The 9,615-nt window shown below is 46.8% G+C and overlaps 2 pseudogenes; one reads left to right on the top strand and one right to left on the bottom strand.

Moving 5' to 3' along the window:
- The first annotated feature begins 209 nt into the window (after positions 1-209).
- On the top strand, positions 210-1,823 carry LOC149369859 (uncharacterized; annotated as a pseudogene).
- Positions 1,824-5,377: 3,554 nt separating this feature from the next.
- On the bottom strand, positions 5,378-9,276 carry LOC149369858 (uncharacterized; annotated as a pseudogene).
- Positions 9,277-9,615: the final 339 nt, after the last annotated feature.

Here is a 9,615-nt window from a genome sequence, read left to right as displayed (position 1 = left end):
CAGTAACCGGTTAACCACCCCCTTTTTCCTTTGCGCCCATGCCGCCCTTCAACCTCCCTCACTCTGCGACGTCACGAAAAAGCGGTGGAGCTGCCGTCGATGCAGACTTTCGCGCGGTAGGCAAAATAAGTTAACAACGCCTCACTCCCCTACCGCGGTTAGCGTGCGGTTAGCAGTGCTCGAAAAAATCATAATCGGCAGAATCACCAATGTCGTCCAGCTGCGTCGCCGTGGCGTGCACTGAAAGGCACAGAAAAGGAAGTTCAGTGCACGTTCAGAAAGGGAGGCTCATAGGATATGCGCAAAACACTTTGTCACGGGTAAGCTGAAGATCAATCACCTTTCCACCACTGCGATGTGTTTTGCGCGAAGGTCACCAATAACTTTCATTTGACTTTCTTCGCGAAATTTAATTGCATCTAGCGTGCTTTGGTGTGTGGGGCGCCATTCCGTACGTAGTACGGACGCGCAGACAACGAGGCAGCATTTTTGTGACGAAAAGGCATTTTTTTGTTATCGCACGCATATGATGCGCTAATCTGTAAAAAATTGCTAGAACAAGCTTTGTCACATGCGGAATTGTAGATATGTGTAGCGGCAGCGCTAAAGAGCAGAGTTGGACTTGGTCACGATTGTGTTGTCGCAGCTAACCTAGCAATTTTAACGCGTGCAAAAGGGACTGCTAACAAGTTTCACAGTGTTCACCTCTATTTGGTTTGATTGGCTTCACGATGAAGAGTATGCGCGTGTTAACTGCCGCTCATTAGCTCGATCCAGCCTGAACTTTTCTTTTTTTACCAAGCGCATGCACTCATTCACAGCGCTGGATTGTGAACGTGAACTGTGAGGTTTAACGTCTCAAAGCGACTAATGGGCTATGATGGAAACCTTAGTGGGGGGCTCCTGATTGATTGAGGCTTTTCGGGTTCTTTAATGTGCGCTACACATTGCACCGAGCACACGTGCATTCTGCGTTTTGCCCCCATCGAGACGCGGCCGCGATGGCCCGCATTAAATTCATGTCCTACGGCTATAAAGCCGAGCGCTTTAAGCACCGAGCATTCGCGGCGGCTACAGCTCGTAGCTGTAACGCACTCTAAAAGCGCAGAATGTAACTGCATCCGTGGTACACAGGAGAGCCCTCAGACGACCCTCACCACATCGATTATGTGCCGACGATATTCGTGCACAAGGACAAAAAGTCTGCAGTTCCTGCTCACCTGTAGAGCGGCAAGGACCGAGCGCTTGCTCAATAAGTGCAGGATTCAATGGACACTTGTAAGTAGATGAGGATCCTTCAAATGAACGTATCATGTATTGCTGCTGCTTTTTCCCTGGTTGCAATCTTCAGCCCTCAAGCTGCCTACCACGTTCTGATGCAGTTTCCATTTCATGTTTTTTGACAGCACCATCATCAGATGATCAAGTTTGGGAAGCTGACGAAGCCAGCAGTCATGTTGGTGAGCTGGTATTTGGTCAGTTCCAATGAAGACAGCACTTTATTAGCACAGCAGGCCATCTTTTATTATTGTATGCATCACGCTACTTACATTATTTCAGATTTTCAAGCCGAGTCTTCCTAGCTTGACACAGGAGTTTCTTATTCACACCATTTCTGTGCTGAAGGTAAGGAAGTAAAAACTGAGTATCTCAGTGAACCGTTCAGTTCATTCATACGCAGGTCCCGCAGCTGCACATGCATCATGGAGGGATGAAAACATGCATTTGCCACGTCAAGCACGGGTGATGAGCTGCTCGTAGCAGTACCAGGCTACATTTGCAGTAAGTGTTTTGCAATTATATGTGGTATGCATCATTTATAGCCAATGCTCTTGTTTAAGAGCCAGCATATCAAGCTTTGGAAGAAGAGCTGGTGCTCTAGAAAAAGAAAACAAAAAGCAGGAGAGAGACATTGATGTACTAAAGAAAGCAGTGCATTATTCCAAAGAGAGGGCTGCAGAAGCAGAGCAGAATGCACAGCGGAATGCACGGCGGGGACGCTTCTCTGCAAACTGCATTACGGAGCAGTGCGTGAGTGTTTACACATGGTTTTCAAGCAAAGCGCTTTTCCTCTTTTTTGTTTCACTTCTTGAAAATGTGGCTCTGTACGTTCCAAATCGCTGCACTGTAGCAGATGCTGTTCTAGTTGTACTAATGAAACTGAGGGCTGAGTTACATTTACATCAGTCATCGTTTCGGGCTCTCAGAAACAACAGTGGCAAAAATAATGGTGAAGAACATCCCAATCAATGCATCAGAACTGAAGCGTTTCGTTATTTGGCCTTCATGGGAGGACGCATACAGAACAATGCCCATGATGGTGCGCAGGAAGTATCCGACATACATGGTCATAATCTACTGTACTGAAGTACGAATTCAAAGTCCATTACGGTATTCTGCTAGGTCTAAAACCTATTCCCATTCTAAAAGCTCCAATACCATCAAATTCATGGTAGCGTCACGCCATGTTGTGCTGTTAGCTTTATCACAAAATGCTGGGGATGGCGGGCATCAGACAAGGGGATCATATTGAAATCAGGCTTCTTGGACAAACTTCAGGAAGGAGACATTCTTTTGGCTGACAGAGGGTTTTTAATCAGAGCAGATGTTCCCCTTCAAGGTGCCAGGTTAGCAGTGCCAGCCTTGACAATACGCAAAAGACAACTTTCAGCTAAGGAAGGGGTAGATGCTCGGCACATCTCTAGAGTGCGTATTCATGTGGAGCGAGCTATTGGCCGCATTAAAGTGTTCCGCATTCTCAGGGACCGACTGCTCATCAATATGCTGCGGCATGCAACAGACGTTGTTGTGATTTGTGCTGCCATCACAAACTTGAAACCTCGGCTTGCATAAGTATGGAGCACAGAATGGCACAGAGTCTTTTTACTGAAACGAATAAAAAGGAGCAGCAAATTAAGATGTGTCATAGTGCGAAGATTTTGTTGTTTCTTTGCTTGTGTTGTGTGTATGACTTCAAGGTGGTGTGCTTTTTTTTGCAAAACTCCTGTAGGAGCCTGTGAAGGCTTCAGTGTATATAAATAAAAATAGTACCACTTCTGGTTTCGAATTAATTTCGAAATGTACTGCTATATGAGTGAGGACTGGCTTCTGGTAAGCGCAATGCTGTGGCCATCTGCACAGCCTCAGCCACTCCGTAATGAATGCCATGTGAGCAAAGACTGGAAAAGTACCACTATGAACAAGTTTATGCTGTCAGGCCACCTTCAAAACAGCCAGGTTGCTCTATTTATTTCGGCCCCACGACTGCGAAAGGCCAGTTATGTGTTAACTTGGCGCGCTCTTAAAACCATGCTAAAACGACATATAGCTGTCATCATCTCAATGCAGCGAAACTGAAGCCAGGCACTTAATAATTTTTTAATGACTAAAGAGGCATGGAGGAAAATGTGACGTGTCACCCTTGTGTCTAACTGTTTCGTTGTAAGGGATGCAATAATAAGTAGCTTTTTGAGCATGTTTCTTAACAATGCACAGAATTCTTCCAACCGGAAAAGCAGCAGAAATTACCGTGGGTCTTTTGGATATGCAAGTCACAAAAACAGCAAAGATGAAACAAAGGTCAACAACCTCAAGAACTACATCTCCCAAACTGGAGCTGAAGCAGCAACATAAATGCTCATTTTGTGGTACTCACACAAACCATGTTCCTGCTCCCATCCCACTTCCTCACGCAAATACTGCTTACAAGAATTGTAGGCATTTTCTAAGCATATGTGGGGAAATTAAATGAGGCAACAGCTACTACAACTGAGCTTCTTGATCTTCATAACAAGCTCTTCCTGCAAAGTCTCAGCACTGTTCACACAATCACATCTGCAGATAACAAAAAAGCAGCACCATAAATAGTTGCAGTACCACCACATTTACATATTGCAAGTCTGGAGGTCACAGGAGCAACATGAGCTCTTGACATGAGCATAGCACACATACACCTAATGTGCTAATGGACCTGAAATTAACGCATGTATTTGTAACACACTACAGTGAGGAGCTTCCTCTCACCCACCACTGTGGCTCAGTGGTTAAGGCGCTCGTCTGCTGTGTCGGAGTATCCTGGTCGGAATCCGACTGCAGCGGCTGTGTTTCGATGGAGGTGAAACGCAAAAGGTGCCTGTGTGCTGTGCGAAGTCAGTGTATGGTACAGCTCCCCACGTGATTAAGCTCCAGCACCTGTTTTTCCCTTTCTTATCTCACTCCCTCCTTTATCCCTTACTTTATGGTTCAGCTGTCTACTGAGACGGAGATGTGAGACAGACAAAGCGTCATTTCCTTTCCTCAAAAACCAATTTTCAATTCGCCGCCGCGGTGGCTCAGCGGCTACGGTGCTCGGCTGCTGTCCCGAAAGACGCGGGTTCGATCCCGGCCGCGGCGGCTAGAATTTCTTTGGACGAGAAATTCTAGAGGCCCGTGTACTGTGCGATGTCAGTGCACGCTAAAGAACCCCAGGTGGTCGAAATTTCCGGAGCCCTCCACTACGGCGTCTCTCATAGCCTTAGTCGCTTTGGGACGTTAAACCTCATAAACCAAACCAAACCAAACCAATTTTCAATTTTTTTTTCTTCCTTTTACATTGAGGCTGAATGCCACATAGAATGCCCAAGTGAGCACAGGTCGTGTGCAATGATGTTCTTAGTTGCCAACCACCCTGGGTTACTACGTGGGAAAAGGATTGAAATTTGAAAAATATGGATGCAGTAAATTAACTGTACGCATAGCAACAGAGGTTAAACAAAAATGCTCAACGAGTTCCTTGCTTAAGGTCTTCTAAAGTTACCATGTTGTAATTATTATCGCACAGATTTGTTTCTGGTCCCTGACGGCAGGCATGTTAAGTTTCACTACGGTGCCAATCTATTTTAAAATTTGCAGGTGCTCTGGCCCTAGTTCAGGCAATTTCAATGGCCAATACTGCCTTTTCGACGTCGGAAACACCCTCTGCACGCCGTCATTAACAAAATTTATTTTGAAGAGCCGCCGCGGTGGCTTAGTGGCTATGGCACTCGGCTGCTGACCCAAAAGATGTGGGATCGATCCCGGCTGCGGCGGTCGAGTATCGATGGAGGCGAAATTCTAGAGGCCCGTGTACTGTGCGATGTCAGTGCACGTTAAAGAACCCCATGTGGTGGAAATTTCCGGAGCCCTTCATTAAGGTGTCCCTCATAGCCTGAGTCGCTTTGGGACGTTAAACCCCATAAACCAAATCGAACAAAATTTTGAAGCTTGATTTTTGGCTAAGAGGCATTTTATGCAAGGATTTGTCTACTGATACTCCAGCCTTCAACACAGCCTGCTATGCAATAAGAATAAACAAACTGCATGCATGAAAATAAAACATGAACAGTATTTCCCGGTCAGATTAAAACAGAGCAGGGAGCACATGCTCGGCCCAAACAGTACGAGCTTTTTGTAAAAAAGGCTTAAAGAAGGTGCTGCTGTACGTGACCTCCACAATTGCGAACTGGTGCGGCAACGACACTACCAATGGCATATGCTTTTTCTACAAGCGTGCAACTGTGTCTGCACTTGTGTAAAATGTGTGGCTCCCCAAAAGTGTAGCACTGGCACTCAAATATGAGTCCTCCAATGCTTGGTGGTGGGGCTCCTTAAGAGACCAAGGGCACTTGACCTCCAGTAGGCCCATACCATGGCAACTGCAGTGCCACAGACCATCAGGGGTCGCACCAACGAAGGGAGCCTGGGGAAAAATATAGCAGAGGTAAATTCATGCACCACAAGAAATGAATCAAGTCACTTACAAAGCCACCAACTGAATGTGAAGTAAACAGAAACATACACCTGGATCAATCACGAAGCCGATTTCATGGAGCTCGTAGTTGTGATGATGAGCTTTCATGAAATCCACGTACTTCTCCTTAGCCACCTTCTCTTTATCAGCACCTCATCTGACAGCCTCAATGTTGAGTGGTGGCCGCCGCTGCAGGATGCTGTCCAAAAGGCCCTGGACATTTGTGCCTGCCTTCAGTGTTCGGATCTAAAAAAAAAGACGCAGCCCTTTTACTTGACTTGCTCCTATGCTGGCCCTATAAGCAAGTAGTTACAAGTACAAAAATGAGCTCACCCGGTGCATGGTAGTGCCAGTGAACCCTCCATACCTGGCTTCATGCCACAACGGTGATTTGGCCGTTAGCCTCGTGGATTTATTAATTCTTTCAATTTCATTTATTGGAGGAAACTTCTCTTCAAAGAATTTTTCCTTAGTGCTCCGTGCTTTTTGTAGCATTCCTGGGTGGAAAATTTTTTCCCACCCAAACATGCTGACTACGTTTTAAAGGTGAACATATCATTTGGACTTCATGAAATATTGGGCAAAAAATATCAAAGGTGCAGCGCTCATTGCCCTTGTTGATGGAATGCTGACATATAATTACCCATGTCAGTTACCAACTAGCTTTCATGCGCCTGCTGAAACTCAGAGCTAGACGTGCTCGCCTAAAAACTAACTACACTGCCTTGGCAAGGAAATGGTAATGCCATTTTTTCACTATTCGCAGTTAAGTGCACCTGCACACATTTCACTTGTTTGTACTGTCATCTTCTAGAATTTCAGTGCGTTAATCGCGTATGCACTGGATTCGCGGCAATGCTCACGATCCGCATAATATTCATGCGGATACAATAACACACTTTGGCACGTCAGACGTCCTGCGACCTCCCCCCCCCCCCCCCCCCCTGCTATTATTACTGCTTTTATTGATGCCCTATTCATTTTTGTTTTTGTTTTTTACAGCTTGCGCTTCAATTGAATGTGCTCGAGTTTGAGATCCCGTCATGTATTCACTTCTCGCATGACCAAAAAAGGACGTTGAAATTATGGGATGCATTGTTTTTCCAATGCATTACAATGCATGAATGTTAAGACTTCTCCCAAGCGTACACCCCTAAAGAAAGCCGAGCACCAGGCAGGGGGACGCTTGTGCCCTTTTTACCGGTGGGTGCCCGGCGGTGGCTATCGAACCACCCACCTCCCGCAGCCGAGACGGGCGCTCAACCCACTAGGCCACGGCTGCGCTTATTTAAAATTTAGCTGCTAGTAGTAGCTACCTGACGCAGCACAAACTCGCATATCGAGAAAGAAATGTATAAAAGCAAGCAAAAGCAGAACATGAACATCCTGGGTTGATACTCAACTGTTACTGAGTTATGCATGACAGTGGCAACAAGAATTTGCCATTTAGCAAACACATAACAAAACATACTAATACATGCAACCTCCAGTTTTGCGCAAATGTGTTTTAATGAAGACAGATGATGGCACTCGAACATGAGAAATGTACGAAGATGGCTGTTCATTCACCTTAAAAACGTGTACATTTCTTCATCCTCTGATGCTGAGTCTGCGTCCTCTGAATTCATCTTCGGAGTACTTCTGAGAACTACAGCACTCGAGCTTGCCTTCTTCAGGCGCTGAAATATTTCAATGTCCCTTGCGTCATAGGTCTGAGGGGGTGTGAATGGCTTCCGCAGCAAGCTTTCGAGCCTTCTTGCCTGGCTTGCTGAAGTTGAGCTGGTCAAATGCGACCATGATAGCCTAAAATATAACACAATTATGCACAATAATAATTTAGTGCAGGTGTTACGTGTTTCAAGAAAATTTTCTCATGCCAATGTAAATTTACCTTTTTGGACACAGCTGCACCCCAAGGACATGGCTGCGAGGTGCATGCCACATCTGCATTGCCCCGAGCAGCTGCCTCTAGTACAAAAAGTAGTGCTGCAACGTGGCTGCGCACTTCTCCTAGCCTGCATAACAATGCACTTGATGATCACTCTTACATAAGAAGGATTTAGAGGAAAAAGTCAAATTACCCAGCCTTGCACTGGCAGTGGCCTGCCAGTATTTGTCCTGATGTGTCGTTGACACACACTCACGTATCGTGGCCTTTTGCAGCCGCGGTTTGCGAAGGCATTACCTCGGCGCGCACAAAACTGATTTTCATATCAGCTGGCCTCCACATTCGACACTTTCGGACCAGTCCTGCACACGAGGGATAGTGAAAAACATCACAAGAATAACAAACATGCTTTTAATCTCAATGTTCTCATCAAAAGGCACAGAGATGGGAAAAAAAATTTAAATGCGTGAAATATCCAGCGTTTAAGGCGAACGGTACTTTTTGACCTAAAGTCGTATCTACATCAGATATGGACTTCTCTGAAAACAGCTTTGTCTCCGGAGTTTAGCGTGTAGGTGTCCCGCAGTACGAAAGCTACCGAGGGTAAGCGATCGGATGACGCAATTCCACATCGGCGCCTGCTCCCGGCCAGACGGCGGCAGTCGTCTCCTCGGGGAAGCACACTTGACGTCTGGCTCGGCGCGCTAGCCATAAGAGTGCCTACTGCATCGCCTGCCTATCCTCTTTCCTCTCTCCCCGGCGCCGTCTTGACGCCGTTTGTGTTTGTGATGCTTGTTTTTCGCGAGTGCGGCGCGTCGACTCATCAGCGTGGACAGTGGAAAGCGCGGAGTGTGTGGTGCGCGAGCGTGGCGACCGAACATGCATGGGACAGTGCGAGCCCTATGGAAGTGCGCGAACAATTCAGTTGTAGCTGTAATATATTCGTTGTTTATTCTCAATGATTTGTGTGTGCGTCAAGTGTCCTTGAACGCTCCCCCTCCCCTTTTTTTGTCATCTCTAAGACGAGAAGGCTCCTGATTAATTACGAACACACGCTATTTTAACGTGCCCACGCACCGCGCAGCAAGCGATGCGTGCGTTGCCGCCTAGTAGACGGAACGCATGCCGCTACTGCGCTACCGCAGCGATTCAACTCGAAGAAATAGCTGAAAGGTACCATTGCGGGAATTCGGAAGTGTTCTTTTTTGTTCTATGCTAACAGTGCTAACACACTTATTTGCCGTGCGGTCGTAAGTACCATGCGATGGTGCTAATAAAGTACTGCGAGGAATGCTTCGTGCGCGGCTTGCTGCGCGGTCTGCGCGCCCTGTTTGTTTACGCGCGGCGCGAGAAGACCCATGGGCCACTTACCTGACTCGTAGTAGTTGTAAGCCTCCAGAGCTTTGTAATTTTCAACGCTTTCTGCAGTGAATTTGCAGCAAATAAACGACCACGTTGCTCAACTTCACCGGCGGACATCAACGCTTCGCTTCTACGCCCACTCGCTTTCCGGAACGGCGTACTGGTCCGGACGCTGTACGCCGTAGACATGGAGCTTCTCCGTGCAACGCTTTTGGTGCGCAGCGCTCAGGCTCACGAAATAATCGCTTACAGAGAGCATTATCTAGCTTGCGGACAAAAAAAAAGCACTGACATCTCATTACCGCATAGCTTGGTCGCACAGCAACTGACAGCAGCTTCGCCGCTTTTTGCCTACCGCGAGGTCGCTAACGACTGCAGCGCCACCTCGACCACCTCGTTTGTTTGTAAGCATGAAGGAGGTCTTAGTGTTAGCCAAATTTATGCGCGCACTCTGCTCCGGACTGGCCGTGAATATTTGCCCAGTTTTGCAGCAGAAGGTGTTCTCCGTTCTTGACGTCCCACATTCTACTTCTGTATGTTCGTTACTGCTACTGGGAGGGGCTTAGAGCCAATCATTTCAAAAACACATTTCTAACTG

This window comes from Amblyomma mixtum, chromosome 1 (genome assembly GCF_055824585.1).
Source record: "Amblyomma mixtum isolate Tamu chromosome 1, ASM5582458v1, whole genome shotgun sequence".
NCBI lineage: Eukaryota > Metazoa > Arthropoda > Arachnida > Ixodida > Ixodidae > Amblyomma > Amblyomma mixtum.
This window is presented reverse-complemented; position numbering and strand designations above follow the sequence as displayed.